The 14,841-nt window shown below is 46.9% G+C and overlaps 18 non-coding genes across 18 annotated transcripts; 9 read left to right on the top strand and 9 right to left on the bottom strand.

The window, feature by feature from the left end:
- The first annotated feature begins 317 nt into the window (after positions 1-317).
- TRNAN-GUU (transfer RNA asparagine (anticodon GUU)) lies at positions 318-391 on the top strand. Its single transcript has one exon. It is a non-coding gene; the product is annotated as a tRNA-Asn (tRNA).
- Positions 392-888: 497 nt separating this feature from the next.
- TRNAG-UCC (transfer RNA glycine (anticodon UCC)) lies at positions 889-960 on the bottom strand. Its single transcript has one exon. It is a non-coding gene; the product is annotated as a tRNA-Gly (tRNA).
- Positions 961-1,945: 985 nt separating this feature from the next.
- On the top strand, positions 1,946-2,019 carry TRNAN-GUU (transfer RNA asparagine (anticodon GUU)). Its single transcript has one exon. It is a non-coding gene; the product is annotated as a tRNA-Asn (tRNA).
- A 497-nt stretch (positions 2,020-2,516) lies between these two features.
- TRNAG-UCC (transfer RNA glycine (anticodon UCC)) lies at positions 2,517-2,588 on the bottom strand. Its single transcript has one exon. It is a non-coding gene; the product is annotated as a tRNA-Gly (tRNA).
- A 988-nt stretch (positions 2,589-3,576) lies between these two features.
- On the top strand, positions 3,577-3,650 carry TRNAN-GUU (transfer RNA asparagine (anticodon GUU)). The gene has a single exon. It is a non-coding gene; the product is annotated as a tRNA-Asn (tRNA).
- Positions 3,651-4,147: 497 nt separating this feature from the next.
- Positions 4,148-4,219, bottom strand: TRNAG-UCC (transfer RNA glycine (anticodon UCC)). The gene has a single exon. It is a non-coding gene; the product is annotated as a tRNA-Gly (tRNA).
- Positions 4,220-5,208: 989 nt separating this feature from the next.
- On the top strand, positions 5,209-5,282 carry TRNAN-GUU (transfer RNA asparagine (anticodon GUU)). Its single transcript has one exon. It is a non-coding gene; the product is annotated as a tRNA-Asn (tRNA).
- Positions 5,283-5,779: 497 nt separating this feature from the next.
- TRNAG-UCC (transfer RNA glycine (anticodon UCC)) lies at positions 5,780-5,851 on the bottom strand. The gene has a single exon. It is a non-coding gene; the product is annotated as a tRNA-Gly (tRNA).
- A 990-nt stretch (positions 5,852-6,841) lies between these two features.
- On the top strand, positions 6,842-6,915 carry TRNAN-GUU (transfer RNA asparagine (anticodon GUU)). Its single transcript has one exon. It is a non-coding gene; the product is annotated as a tRNA-Asn (tRNA).
- Positions 6,916-7,412: 497 nt separating this feature from the next.
- Positions 7,413-7,484, bottom strand: TRNAG-UCC (transfer RNA glycine (anticodon UCC)). Its single transcript has one exon. It is a non-coding gene; the product is annotated as a tRNA-Gly (tRNA).
- Positions 7,485-8,465: 981 nt separating this feature from the next.
- Positions 8,466-8,539, top strand: TRNAN-GUU (transfer RNA asparagine (anticodon GUU)). Its single transcript has one exon. It is a non-coding gene; the product is annotated as a tRNA-Asn (tRNA).
- A 497-nt stretch (positions 8,540-9,036) lies between these two features.
- Positions 9,037-9,108, bottom strand: TRNAG-UCC (transfer RNA glycine (anticodon UCC)). The gene has a single exon. It is a non-coding gene; the product is annotated as a tRNA-Gly (tRNA).
- Positions 9,109-10,095: 987 nt separating this feature from the next.
- TRNAN-GUU (transfer RNA asparagine (anticodon GUU)) lies at positions 10,096-10,169 on the top strand. Its single transcript has one exon. It is a non-coding gene; the product is annotated as a tRNA-Asn (tRNA).
- A 497-nt stretch (positions 10,170-10,666) lies between these two features.
- On the bottom strand, positions 10,667-10,738 carry TRNAG-UCC (transfer RNA glycine (anticodon UCC)). Its single transcript has one exon. It is a non-coding gene; the product is annotated as a tRNA-Gly (tRNA).
- Positions 10,739-11,720: 982 nt separating this feature from the next.
- On the top strand, positions 11,721-11,794 carry TRNAN-GUU (transfer RNA asparagine (anticodon GUU)). Its single transcript has one exon. It is a non-coding gene; the product is annotated as a tRNA-Asn (tRNA).
- Positions 11,795-12,291: 497 nt separating this feature from the next.
- Positions 12,292-12,363, bottom strand: TRNAG-UCC (transfer RNA glycine (anticodon UCC)). The gene has a single exon. It is a non-coding gene; the product is annotated as a tRNA-Gly (tRNA).
- Positions 12,364-13,349: 986 nt separating this feature from the next.
- Positions 13,350-13,423, top strand: TRNAN-GUU (transfer RNA asparagine (anticodon GUU)). The gene has a single exon. It is a non-coding gene; the product is annotated as a tRNA-Asn (tRNA).
- A 497-nt stretch (positions 13,424-13,920) lies between these two features.
- On the bottom strand, positions 13,921-13,992 carry TRNAG-UCC (transfer RNA glycine (anticodon UCC)). The gene has a single exon. It is a non-coding gene; the product is annotated as a tRNA-Gly (tRNA).
- Positions 13,993-14,841: the final 849 nt, after the last annotated feature.

Below are 14,841 nucleotides of genomic sequence, written 5' to 3'. Positions count from 1 at the left end.
AGTTGAAATAGTTACACTACTATCTATGTTACAGCAAGGCCCTAATGACACTTTCTCTTAAGGGGCTATGGCCGACAATTGGCCCATATGGTAAGCAAGGTATAAAAACCAACGTACACCTAGCAGAGGATGGTTTCGATCCATCGACCTCTGGGTTATGGGCCCAGCACGCTTCCGCTGCGCCACTCTGCTGCCATACAGTGAATGCTTCATTGTGGGAAAAAGTGGCGTTAAACTTCTTGGAGCAGACTTACTTCCTCACTCCACAAGACACACATACATCCCCATAAAATCATTTAGCAACAACTGCAGGCACAGTCTCTGTGGCGCAATCGGTTAGCGCGTTCGGCTGTTAACCGAAAGGTTGGTGGTTCAAGCCCACCCAGGGACGGCCTTTCCTTTTGTGTTCAGCAGTTGTCCGAAGAGAACCCCAGATAGCCATGTAGATTCATTTGAGACACGTTGGAATCTCATTCACGTTCATGAAAAGGGTGAGCAGCATCAAGTTCATGTCTTAGTGATACAACAGACATCCCTGGCAGTGTCTGTGACCAAATGAAGTTTTCTGTACCCCAGAAGCAGCAGTAAAGTATTAGCCGGGGATCGAACCCAAAGCCTGGCGACGGCTGTCAAGCCAAAGAAAGGCAGTTCAAGCCCACCCAAGGACAGGCTCGCCTTAGTGCCTTGCTAGCTATTTGTTTAGAACATTATAGAGTGTCTGCATTAAGTGTTGACCATTTAGAAAGAACTTTAAGCTGGCGTAGAGTCTGCTGCACCGGAATGGAACCTCTCCAGAGACTGAGCAGGTGCAGGATGTCCTAACTGTTCAGAGATCTTGTCTTGGTCTTGTCTTCCATGGAATTGTAGGGTGCCAAAAGCAAGCTCACATGCGTTGGCCGGGAATCGAACCCGGGTCAACTGCTTGGAAGGCAGCTATGCTCACCACTATACCACCAACGCTACATGCTGAAACTCGCCTAGCATGTACCATTGCAATATACCCAAGAGAAAAATGAGCTTGCTTATTTGCCTACTTTGCTAGATGTAAGCAGTGGGACACATGGTGATACTGCTTACAGACTTCAATTCAAGACTTCAGAAAGATCATGTGCCCCCCTGGATGATGCTGGTGCAACACACACAGCAAAGGACAGCAATTTGAAGTCTGGAAGATTCCAGGGCAAGGGTGGGAAGGATGAAAAGCTAGGTGGCCATGCAACCATTCATGCTAACCCAAAGCTTACTTGTGCCCTACAACACATTGGCTTAAGACTTGACCAAATCCAATGCTCCAATATGGGGAAGCTTCTCTGTTTGCTGTTTTTTTTTTTTTTTTTTTTTTTTAAGTGCGGTGTCACAGTTCACCCATCTCTTCAACTACAAGAACGGCCCAGGAGTAGTCTTAGCTACCCTAATATGTACGTTACAGCAGGGCCCTTATTACACTTTCTCTTACAGGGCAATGGAAACCGTTTTGCCCATGCGATAAAGCAAGGTGCAAAAATGAATTCATGCCTAGCAGAGGATGGTTTCGATCCATCGACCTCTGGGTTATGGGCCCAGCACGCTTCCGCTGCGCCACTCTGCTTCTGTTTGTATTCAACCTTCAAGTTTAAGAAGGGTACATTAGTTGAAATAGTTACACTACTATCTATGTTACAGCAAGGCCCTAATGACACTTTCTCTTAAGGGGCTATGGCCGACAATTGGCCCATATGGTAAGCAAGGTATAAAAACCAACGTACACCTAGCAGAGGATGGTTTCGATCCATCGACCTCTGGGTTATGGGCCCAGCACGCTTCCGCTGCGCCACTCTGCTGCCATACAGTGAATGCTTCATTGTGGGAAAAAGTGGCGTTAAACTTCTTGGAGCAGACTTACTTCCTCACTCCACAAGACACACATACATCCCCATAAAATCATTTAGCAACAACTGCAGGCACAGTCTCTGTGGCGCAATCGGTTAGCGCGTTCGGCTGTTAACCGAAAGGTTGGTGGTTCAAGCCCACCCAGGGACGGCCTTTCCTTTTGTGTTCAGCAGTTGTCCGAAGAGAACCCCAGATAGCCATGTAGATTCATTTGAGACACGTTGGAATCTCATTCACGTTCATGAAAAGGGTGAGCAGCATCAAGTTCATGTCTTAGTGATACAACAGACATCCCTGGCAGTGTCTGTGACCAAATGAAGTTTTCTGTACCCCAGAAGCAGCAGTAAAGTATTAGCCGGGGATCGAACCCAAAGCCTGGCGACGGCTGTCAAGCCAAAGAAAGGCAGTTCAAGCCCACCCAAGGACAGGCTCGCCTTAGTGCCTTGCTAGCTATTTGTTTAGAACATTATAGAGTGTCTGCATTAAGTGTTGACCATTTAGAAAGAACTTTAAGCTGGCGTAGAGTCTGCTGCACCGGAATGGAACCTCTCCAGAGACTGAGCAGGTGCAGGATGTCCTAACTGTTCAGAGATCTTGTCTTGGTCTTGTCTTCCATGGAATTGTAGGGTGCCAAAAGCAAGCTCACATGCGTTGGCCGGGAATCGAACCCGGGTCAACTGCTTGGAAGGCAGCTATGCTCACCACTATACCACCAACGCTACATGCTGAAACTCGCCTAGCATGTACCATTGCAATATACCCAAGAGAAAAATGAGCTTGCTTATTTGCCTACTTTGCTAGATGTAAGCAGTGGGACACATGGTGATACTGCTTACAGACTTCAATTCAAGACTTCAGAAAGATCATGTGCCCCCCTGGATGATGCTGGTGCAACACACACAGCAAAGGACAGCAATTTGAAGTCTGGAAGATTCCAGGGCAAGGGTGGGAAGGATGAAAAGCTAGGTGGCCATGCAACCATTCCTGCTAACCCAAAGCTTACTTGTGCCCTACAACACATTGGCTTAAGACTTGACCAAATCCAATGCTCCAATATGGGGAAGCTTCTCTGTTTGCTGTTTTTTTTTTTTTTTTTTTTTTTTTTTAAGTGCGGTGTCACAGTTCACCCATCTCTTCAACTACAAGAACGGCCCAGGAGTAGTCTTAGCTACCCTAATATGTACGTTACAGCAGGGCCCTTATTACACTTTCTCTTACAGGGCAATGGAAACCGTTTTGCCCATGCGATAAAGCAAGGTGCAAAAATGAATTCATGCCTAGCAGAGGATGGTTTCGATCCATCGACCTCTGGGTTATGGGCCCAGCACGCTTCCGCTGCGCCACTCTGCTTCTGTTTGTATTCAACCTTCAAGTTTAAGAAGGGTACATTAGTTGAAATAGTTACACTACTATCTATGTTACAGCAAGGCCCTAATGACACTTTCTCTTAAGGGGCTATGGCCGACAATTGGCCCATATGGTAAGCAAGGTATAAAAACCAACGTACACCTAGCAGAGGATGGTTTCGATCCATCGACCTCTGGGTTATGGGCCCAGCACGCTTCCGCTGCGCCACTCTGCTGCCATACAGTGAATGCTTCATTGTGGGAAAAAGTGGCGTTAAACTTCTTGGAGCAGACTTACTTCCTCACTCCACAAGACACACATACATCCCCATAAAATCATTTAGCAACAACTGCAGGCACAGTCTCTGTGGCGCAATCGGTTAGCGCGTTCGGCTGTTAACCGAAAGGTTGGTGGTTCAAGCCCACCCAGGGACGGCCTTTCCTTTTGTGTTCAACAGTTGTCCGAAGAGAACCCCAGATAGCCATGTAGATTCATTTGAGACACGTTGGAATCTCATTCACGTTCATGAAAAGGGTGAGCAGCATCAAGTTCATGTCTTAGTGATACAACAGACATCCCTGGCAGTGTCTGTGACCAAATGAAGTTTTCTGTACCCCAGAAGCAGCAGTAAAGTATTAGCCGGGGATCGAACCCAAAGCCTGGCGACGGCTGTCAAGCCAAAGAAAGGCAGTTCAAGCCCACCCAAGGACAGGCTCGCCTTAGTGCCTTGCTAGCTATTTGTTTAGAACATTATAGAGTGTCTGCATTAAGTGTTGACCATTTAGAAAGAACTTTAAGCTGGCGTAGAGTCTGCTGCACCGGAATGGAACCTCTCCAGAGACTGAGCAGGTGCAGGATGTCCTAACTGTTCAGAGATCTTGTCTTGGTCTTGTCTTCCATGGAATTGTAGGGTGCCAAAAGCAAGCTCACATGCGTTGGCCGGGAATCGAACCCGGGTCAACTGCTTGGAAGGCAGCTATGCTCACCACTATACCACCAACGCTACATGCTGAAACTCGCCTAGCATGTACCATTGCAATACACCCAAGAGAAAAATGAGCTTGCTTATTTGCCTACTTTGCTAGATGTAAGCAGTGGGACACATGGTGATACTGCTTACAGACTTCAATTCAAGACTTCAGAAAGATCATGTGCCCCCCTGGATGATGCTGGTGCAACACACACAGCAAAGGACAGCAATTTGAAGTCTGGAAGATTCCAGGGCAAGGGTGGGAAGGATGAAAAGCTAGGTGGCCATGCAACCATTCCTGCTAACCCAAAGCTTACTTGTGCCCTACAACACATTGGCTTAAGACTTGACCAAATCCAATGCTCCAATATGGGGAAGCTTCTCTGTTTGCTGTTTTTTTTTTTTTTTTTTTTTTTTTTTTAAGTGCGGTGTCACAGTTCACATATCTCTTCAACTACAAGAACGGCCCAGGAGTAGTCTTAGCTACCCTAATATGTACGTTACAGCAGGGCCCTTATTACACTTTCTCTTACAGGGCAATGGAAACCGTTTTGCCCATGCGATAAAGCAAGGTGCAAAAATGAATTCATGCCTAGCAGAGGATGGTTTCGATCCATCGACCTCTGGGTTATGGGCCCAGCACGCTTCCGCTGCGCCACTCTGCTTCTGTTTGTATTCAACCTTCAAGTTTAAGAAGGGTACATTAGTTGAAATAGTTACACTACTATCTATGTTACAGCAAGGCCCTAATGACACTTTCTCTTAAGGGGCTATGGCCGACAATTGGCCCATATGGTAAGCAAGGTATAAAAACCAACGTACACCTAGCAGAGGATGGTTTCGATCCATCGACCTCTGGGTTATGGGCCCAGCACGCTTCCGCTGCGCCACTCTGCTGCCATACAGTGAATGCTTCATTGTGGGAAAAAGTGGCGTTAAACTTCTTGGAGCAGACTTACTTCCTCACTCCACAAGACACACATACATCCCCATAAAATCATTTAGCAACAACTGCAGGCACAGTCTCTGTGGCGCAATCGGTTAGCGCGTTCGGCTGTTAACCGAAAGGTTGGTGGTTCAAGCCCACCCAGGGACGGCCTTTCCTTTTGTGTTCAACAGTTGTCCGAAGAGAACCCCAGATAGCCATGTAGATTCATTTGAGACACGTTGGAATCTCATTCACGTTCATGAAAAGGGTGAGCAGCATCAAGTTCATGTCTTAGTGATACAACAGACATCCCTGGCAGTGTCTGTGACCAAATGAAGTTTTCTGTACCCCAGAAGCAGCAGTAAAGTATTAGCCGGGGATCGAACCCAAAGCCTGGCGACGGCTGTCAAGCCAAAGAAAGGCAGTTCAAGCCCACCCAAGGACAGGCTCGCCTTAGTGCCTTGCTAGCTATTTGTTTAGAACATTATAGAGTGTCTGCATTAAGTGTTGACCATTTAGAAAGAACTTTAAGCTGGCGTAGAGTCTGCTGCACCGGAATGGAACCTCTCCAGAGACTGAGCAGGTGCAGGATGTCCTAACTGTTCAGAGATCTTGTCTTGGTCTTGTCTTCCATGGAATTGTAGGGTGCCAAAAGCAAGCTCACATGCGTTGGCCGGGAATCGAACCCGGGTCAACTGCTTGGAAGGCAGCTATGCTCACCACTATACCACCAACGCTACATGCTGAAACTCGCCTAGCATGTACCATTGCAATACACCCAAGAGAAAAATGAGCTTGCTTATTTGCCTACTTTGCTAGATGTAAGCAGTGGGACACATGGTGATACTGCTTACAGACTTCAATTCAAGACTTCAGAAAGATCATGTGCCCCCCTGGATGATGCTGGTGCAACACACACAGCAAAGGACAGCAATTTGAAGTCTGGAAGATTCCAGGGCAAGGGTGGGAAGGATGAAAAGCTAGGTGGCCATGCAACCATTCCTGCTAACCCAAAGCTTACTTGTGCCCTACAACACATTGGCTTAAGACTTGACCAAATCCAATGCTCCAATATGGGGAAGCTTCTCTGTTTGCTGTTTTTTTTTTTTTTTTTTTTTTTTTTTTTAAGTGCGGTGTCACAGTTCACATATCTCTTCAACTACAAGAACGGCCCAGGAGTAGTCTTAGCTACCCTAATATGTACGTTACAGCAGGGCCCTTATTACACTTTCTCTTACAGGGCAATGGAAACCGTTTTGCCCATGCGATAAAGCAAGGTGCAAAAATGAATTCATGCCTAGCAGAGGATGGTTTCGATCCATCGACCTCTGGGTTATGGGCCCAGCACGCTTCCGCTGCGCCACTCTGCTTCTGTTTGTATTCAACCTTCAAGTTTAAGAAGGGTACATTAGTTGAAATAGTTACACTACTATCTATGTTACAGCAAGGCCCTAATGACACTTTCTCTTAAGGGGCTATGGCCGACAATTGGCCCATATGGTAAGCAAGGTATAAAAACCAACGTACACCTAGCAGAGGATGGTTTCGATCCATCGACCTCTGGGTTATGGGCCCAGCACGCTTCCGCTGCGCCACTCTGCTGCCATACAGTGAATGCTTCATTGTGGGAAAAAGTGGCGTTAAACTTCTTGGAGCAGACTTACTTCCTCACTCCACAAGACACACATACATCCCCATAAAATCATTTAGCAACAACTGCAGGCACAGTCTCTGTGGCGCAATCGGTTAGCGCGTTTGGCTGTTAACCGAAAGGTTGGTGGTTCAAGCCCACCCAGGGACGGCCTTTCCTTTTGTGTTCAACAGTTGTCCGAAGAGAACCCCAGATAGCCATGTAGATTCATTTGAGACACGTTGGAATCTCATTCACGTTCATGAAAAGGGTGAGCAGCATCAAGTTCATGTCTTAGTGATACAACAGACATCCCTGGCAGTGTCTGTGACCAAATGAAGTTTTCTGTACCCCAGAAGCAGCAGTAAAGTATTAGCCGGGGATCGAACCCAAAGCCTGGCGACGGCTGTCAAGCCAAAGAAAGGCAGTTCAAGCCCACCCAAGGACAGGCTCGCCTTAGTGCCTTGCTAGCTATTTGTTTAGAACATTATAGAGTGTCTGCATTAAGTGTTGACCATTTAGAAAGAACTTTAAGCTGGCGTAGAGTCTGCTGCACCGGAATGGAACCTCTCCAGAGACTGAGCAGGTGCAGGATGTCCTAACTGTTCAGAGATCTTGTCTTGGTCTTGTCTTCCATGGAATTGTAGGGTGCCAAAAGCAAGCTCACATGCGTTGGCCGGGAATCGAACCCGGGTCAACTGCTTGGAAGGCAGCTATGCTCACCACTATACCACCAACGCTACATGCTGAAACTCACCTAGCATGTACCATTGCAATACACCCAAGAGAAAAATGAGCTTGCTTATTTGCCTACTTTGCTAGATGTAAGCAGTGGGACACATGGTGATACTGCTTACAGACTTCAATTCAAGACTTCAGAAAGATCATGTGCCCCCCTGGATGATGCTGGTGCAACACACACAGCAAAGGACAGCAATTTGAAGTCTGGAAGATTCCAGGGCAAGGGTGGGAAGGATGAAAAGCTAGGTGGCCATGCAACCATTCCTGCTAACCCAAAGCTTACTTGTGCCCTACAACACATTGGCTTAAGACTTGACCAAATCCAATGCTCCAATATGGGGAAGCTTCTCTGTTTGCTGTTTTTTTTTTTTTTTTTTTTTTAAGTGCGGTGTCAGTTCACCCATCTCTTCAACTACAAGAACGGCCCAGGAGTACTCTTAGCTACCCTAATATGTACGTTACAGCAGGGCCCTTATTACACTTTCTCTTACAGGGCAATGGAAACCGTTTTGCCCATGCGATAAAGCAAGGTGCAAAAATGAATTCATGCCTAGCAGAGGATGGTTTCAATCCATCGACCTCTGGGTTATGGGCCCAGCACGCTTCCGCTGCGCCACTCTGCGTCTGTTTGTATTCAACCTTCAAGTTTAAGAAGGGTACATTAGTTGAAATAGTTACACTACTATCTATGTTACAGCAAGGCCCTAATGACACTTTCTCTTAAGGGGCTATGGCCGACAATTGGCCCATATGGTAAGCAAGGTATAAAAACCAACGTACACCTAGCAGAGGATGGTTTCGATCCATCGACCTCTGGGTTATGGGCCCAGCACGCTTCCGCTGCGCCACTCTGCTGCCATACAGTGAATGCTTCATTGTGGGAAAAAGTGGCGTTAAACTTCTTGGAGCAGACTTACTTCCTCACTCCACAAGACACACATACATCCCCATAAAATCATTTAGCAACAACTGCAGGCACAGTCTCTGTGGCGCAATCGGTTAGCGCGTTCGGCTGTTAACCGAAAGGTTGGTGGTTCAAGCCCACCCAGGGACGGCCTTTCCTTTTGTGTTCAGCAGTTGTCCGAAGAGAACCCCAGATAGCCATGTAGATTCATTTGAGACACGTTGGAATCTCATTCACGTTCATGAAAAGGGTGAGCAGCATCAAGTTCATGTCTTAGTGATACAACAGACATCCCTGGCAGTGTCTGTGACCAAATGAAGTTTTCTGTACCCCAGAAGCAGCAGTAAAGTATTAGCCGGGGATCGAACCCAAAGCCTGGCGACGGCTGTCAAGCCAAAGAAAGGCAGTTCAAGCCCACCCAAGGACAGGCTCGCCTTAGTGCCTTGCTAGCTATTTGTTTAGAACATTATAGAGTGTCTGCATTAAGTGTTGACCATTTAGAAAGAACTTTAAGCTGGCGTAGAGTCTGCTGCACCGGAATGGAACCTCTCCAGAGACTGAGCAGGTGCAGGATGTCCTAACTGTTCAGAGATCTTGTCTTGGTCTTGTCTTCCATGGAATTGTAGGGTGCCAAAAGCAAGCTCACATGCGTTGGCCGGGAATCGAACCCGGGTCAACTGCTTGGAAGGCAGCTATGCTCACCACTATACCACCAACGCTACATGCTGAAACTCGCCTAGCATGTACCATTGCAATATACCCAAGAGAAAAATGAGCTTGCTTATTTGCCTACTTTGCTAGATGTAAGCAGTGGGAGACATGGTGATACTGCTTACAGACTTCAATTCAAGACTTCAGAAAGATCATGTGCCCCCCTGGATGATGCTGGTGCAACACACACAGCAAAGGACAGCAATTTGAAGTCTGGAAGATTCCAGGGCAAGGGTGGGAAGGATGAAAAGCTAGGTGGCCATGCAACCATTCCTGCTAACCCAAAGCTTACTTGTGCCCTACAACACATTGGCTTAAGACTTGACCAAATCCAATGCTCCAATATGGGGAAGCTTCTCTGTTTGCTGTTTTTTTTTTTTTTTTTTTTTTTTTTAAGTGCGGTGTCACAGTTCACCCATCTCTTCAACTACAAGAACGGCCCAGGAGTAGTCTTAGCTACCCTAATATGTACGTTACAGCAGGGCCCTTATTACACTTTCTCTTACAGGGCAATGGAAACCGTTTTGCCCATGCGATAAAGCAAGGTGCAAAAATGAATTCATGCCTAGCAGAGAATGGTTTCGATCCATCGACCTCTGGGTTATGGGCCCAGCACGCTTCCGCTGCGCCACTCTGCTTCTGTTTGTATTCAACCTTCAAGTTTAAGAAGGGTACATTAGTTGAAATAGTTACACTACTATCTATGTTACAGCAAGGCCCTAATGACACTTTCTCTTAAGGGGCTATGGCCGACAATTGGCCCATATGGTAAGCAAGGTATAAAAACCAACATACACCTAGCAGAGGATGGTTTCGATCCATCGACCTCTGGGTTATGGGCCCAGCACGCTTCCGCTGCGCCACTCTGCTGCCATACAGTGAATGCTTCATTGTGGGAAAAAGTGGCGTTAAACTTCTTGGAGCAGACTTACTTCCTCACTCCACAAGACACACATACATCCCCATAAAATCATTTAGCAACAACTGCAGGCACAGTCTCTGTGGCGCAATCGGTTAGCGCGTTCGGCTGTTAACCGAAAGGTTGGTGGTTCAAGCCCACCCAGGGACGGCCTTTCCTTTTGTGTTCAACAGTTGTCCGAAGAGAACCCCAGATAGCCATGTAGATTCATTTGAGACACGTTGGAATCTCATTCACGTTCATGAAAAGGGTGAGCAGCATCAAGTTCATGTCTTAGTGATACAACAGACATCCCTGGCAGTGTCTGTGACCAAATGAAGTTTTCTGTACCCCAGAAGCAGCAGTAAAGTATTAGCCGGGGATCGAACCCAAAGCCTGGCGACGGCTGTCAAGCCAAAGAAAGGCAGTTCAAGCCCACCCAAGGACAGGCTCGCCTTAGTGCCTTGCTAGCTATTTGTTTAGAACATTATAGAGTGTCTGCATTAAGTGTTGACCATTTAGAAAGAACTTTAAGCTGGCGTAGAGTCTGCTGCACCGGAATGGAACCTCTCCAGAGACTGAGCAGGTGCAGGATGTCCTAACTGTTCAGAGATCTTGTCTTGGTCTTGTCTTCCATGGAATTGTAGGGTGCCAAAAGCAAGCTCACATGCGTTGGCCGGGAATCGAACCCGGGTCAACTGCTTGGAAGGCAGCTATGCTCACCACTATACCACCAACGCTACATGCTGAAACTCGCCTAGCATGTACCATTGCAATACACCCAAGAGAAAAATGAGCTTGCTTATTTGCCTACTTTGCTAGATGTAAGCAGTGGGACACATGGTGATACTGCTTACAGACTTCAATTCAAGACTTCAGAAAGATCATGTGCCCCCCTGGATGATGCTGGTGCAACACACACAGCAAAGGACAGCAATTTGAAGTCTGGAAGATTCCAGGGCAAGGGTGGGAAGGATGAAAAGCTAGGTGGCCATGCAACCATTCCTGCTAACCCAAAGCTTACTTGTGCCCTACAACACATTGGCTTAAGACTTGACCAAATCCAATGCTCCAATATGGGGAAGCTTCTCTGTTTGATGTTTTTTTTTTTTTTTTTTTTTAAGTGCGGTGTCACAGTTCACCCATCTCTTCAACTACAAGAACGGCCCAGGAGTAGTCTTAGCTACCCTAATATGTACGTTACAGCAGGGCCCTTATTACACTTTCTCTTACAGGGCAATGGAAACCGTTTTGCCCATGCGATAAAGCAAGGTGCAAAAATGAATTCATGCCTAGCAGAGGATGGTTTCGATCCATCGACCTCTGGGTTATGGGCCCAGCACGCTTCCGCTGCGCCACTCTGCTTCTGTTTGTATTTAACCTTCAAGTTTAAGAAGGGTACATTAGTTGAAATAGTTACACTACTATCTATGTTACAGCAAGGCCCTAATGACACTTTCTCTTAAGGGGCTATGGCAGACAATTGGCCCATATGGTAAGCAAGGTATAAAAACCAACGTACACCTAGCAGAGGATGGTTTCGATCCATCGACCTCTGGGTTATGGGCCCAGCACGCTTCCGCTGCGCCACTCTGCTGCCATACAGTGAATGCTTCATTGTGGGAAAAAGTGGCGTTAAACTTCTTGGAGCAGACTTACTTCCTCACTCCACAAGACACACATACATCCCCATAAAATCATTTAGCAACACCTGCAGGCACAGTCTCTGTGGCGCAATCGGTTAGCGTGTTCGGCTGTTAACCGAAAGGTTGGTGGTTCAAGCCCACCCAGGGACGGCCTTTCCTTTTGTGTTCAACAGTTGTCCGAAGAGAACCCCAGATAGCCATGTAGATTCATTTGAGACACGTTGGAATCTCATTCACGTTCATGAAAAGGGTGAGCAGCATCAAGTTCATGTCTTAGTGATACAACAGACATCCCTGGCAGTGTCTGTGACCAAAGGAAGTTTTCTGTACCCCAGAAGCAGCAGTAAAGTATTAGCCGGGGATCGAACCCAAAGCCTGGCGACGGCTGTCAAGCCAAAGGAAGGCAGTTCAAGCCCACCCAAGGACAGGCTCGCCTTAGTGCCTTGCTAGCTATTTGTTTAGAACATTATAGAGTGTCTGCATTAAGTGTTGACCATTTAGAAAGAACTTTAAGCTGGCGTAGAGTCTGCTGCACCGGAATAGAACCTCTCCAGAGACTGAGCAGGTGCAGGATGTCCTAACTGTTCAGAGATCTTGTCTTGGCCTTGTCTTCCATGGAATTGTAGGGTGCCAAAAGCAAGCTCACATGCGTTGGCCGGGAATCGAACCCGGGTCAACTGCTTGGAAGGCAGCTATGCTCACCACTATACCACCAACGCTACATGCTGAAACTCGCCTAGCATGTACCATTGCAATATACCCAAGAGAAAAATGAGCTTGCTTATTTGCCTACTTTGCTAGATGTAAGCAGTGGGACACATGGTGATACTGCTTACAGACTTCAATTCAAGACTTCAGAAAGATCATGTGCCCCCCTGGATGATGCTGGTGCAACACACACACAGCAAAGGACAGCAATTTGAAGTCTGGAAGATTCCAGGGCAAGGGTGGGAAGGATGAAAAGCTAGGTGGCCATGCAACCATTCATGCTAACCCAAAGCTTACTTGTGCCCTACAACACATTGGCTTAAGACTTGACCAAATCCAATGCTCCAATATGGGGAAGCTTCTCTGTTTGCTGTTTTTTTTTTTTTTTTTTTTTTTAAGTGCGGTGTCACAGTTCACCCATCTCTTCAACTACAAGAACGGCCCAGGAGTAGTCTCAGCTACCCTAATATGTACGTTACAGCAGGGCCCTTATTACACTTTCTCTTACAGGGCAATGGAAACCGTTTTGCCCATGCGATAAAGCAAGGTGCAAAAATGAATTCATGCCTAGCAGAGGATGGTTTCGATCCATCGACCTCTGGGTTATGGGCCCAGCACGCTTCCGCTGCGCCACTCTGCTTCTGTTTGTATTTAACCTTCAAGTTTAAGAAGGGTACATTAGTTGAAATAGTTACACTACTATCTATGTTACAGCAAGGCCCTAATGACACTTTCTCTTAAGGGGCTATGGCAGACAATTGGCCCATATGGTAAGCAAGGTATAAAAACCAACGTACACCTAGCAGAGGATGGTTTCGATCCATCGACCTCTGGGTTATGGGCCCAGCACGCTTCCGCTGCGCCACTCTGCTGCCATACAGTGAATGCTTCATTGTGGGAAAAAGTGGCGTTAAACTTCTTGGAGCAGACTTACTTCCTCACTCCACAAGACACACATACATCCCCATAAAATCATTTAGCAACACCTGCAGGCACAGTCTCTGTGGCGCAATCGGTTAGCGTGTTCGGCTGTTAACCGAAAGGTTGGTGGTTCAAGCCCACCCAGGGACGGCCTTTCCTTTTGTGTTCAACAGTTGTCCGAAGAGAACCCCAGATAGCCATGTAGATTCATTTGAGACACGTTGGAATCTCATTCACGTTCATGAAAAGGGTGAGCAGCATCAAGTTCATGTCTTAGTGATACAACAGACATCCCTGGCAGTGTCTGTGACCAAAGGAAGTTTTCTGTACCCCAGAAGCAGCAGTAAAGTATTAGCCGGGGATCGAACCCAAAGCCTGGCGACGGCTGTCAAGCCAAAGAAAGGCAGTTCAAGCCCACCCAAGGACAGGCTCGCCTTAGTGCCTTGCTAGCTATTTGTTTAGAACATTATAGAGTGTCTGCATTAAGTGTTGACCATTTAGAAAGAACTTTAAGCTGGCGTAGAGTCTGCTGCACCGGAATGGAACCTCTCCAGAGACTGAGCAGGTGCAGGATGTCCTAACTGTTCAGAGATCTTGTCTTGGTCTTGTCTTCCATGGAATTGTAGGGTGCCAAAAGCAAGCTCACATGCGTTGGCCGGGAATCGAACCCGGGTCAACTGCTTGGAAGGCAGCTATGCTCACCACTATACCACCAACGCTACATGCTGAAACTCGCCTAGCATGTACCATTGCAATATACCCAAGAGAAAAATGAGCTTGCTTATTTGCCTACTTTGCTAGATGTAAGCAGTGGGACACATGGTGATACTGCTTACAGACTTCAATTCAAGACTTCAGAAAGATCATGTGCCCCCCTGGATGATGCTGGTGCAACACACACACAGCAAAGGACAGCAATTTGAAGTCTGGAAGATTCCAGGGCAAGGGTGGGAAGGATGAAAAGCTAGGTGGCCATGCAACCATTCATGCTAACCCAAAGCTTACTTGTGCCCTACAACACATTGGCTTAAGACTTGACCAAATCCAATGCTCCAATATGGGGAAGCTTCTCTGTTTGCTGTTTTTTTTTTTTTTTTTTTTTTTAAGTGCGGTGTCACAGTTCACCCATCTCTTCAACTACAAGAACGGCCCAGGAGTAGTCTCAGCTACCCTAATATGTACGTTACAGCAGGGCCCTTATTACACTTTCTCTTACAGGGCAATGGAAACCGTTTTGCCCATGCGATAAAGCAAGGTGCAAAAATGAATTCATGCCTAGCAGAGGATGGTTTCGATCCATCGACCTCTGGGTTATGGGCCCTGCACGCGTCTGCTGCGCCACTCTGCTTCTGTTTGTATTCAACCTTCAAGTTTAAGAAGGGTACATTAGTTGAAATAGTTACACTACTATCTATGTTACAGCAAGGCCCTAATGACACTTTCTCTTAAGGGGCTATGGCCGACAATTGGCCCATATGGTAAGCAAGGTATAAAAACCAACATACACCTAGCAGAGGATGGTTTCGATCCATCGACCTCTGGGTTATGGGCCCAGCACGCTTCCGCTG

The sequence above is a fragment of the Hyperolius riggenbachi genome, chromosome 4, assembly GCF_040937935.1.
Source record: "Hyperolius riggenbachi isolate aHypRig1 chromosome 4, aHypRig1.pri, whole genome shotgun sequence".
Classification (NCBI taxonomy): domain Eukaryota; kingdom Metazoa; phylum Chordata; class Amphibia; order Anura; family Hyperoliidae; genus Hyperolius; species Hyperolius riggenbachi.
The sequence above is the reverse complement of the archived record's forward strand: the minus strand, read 5'-3'. Positions and strand labels throughout refer to the sequence as shown.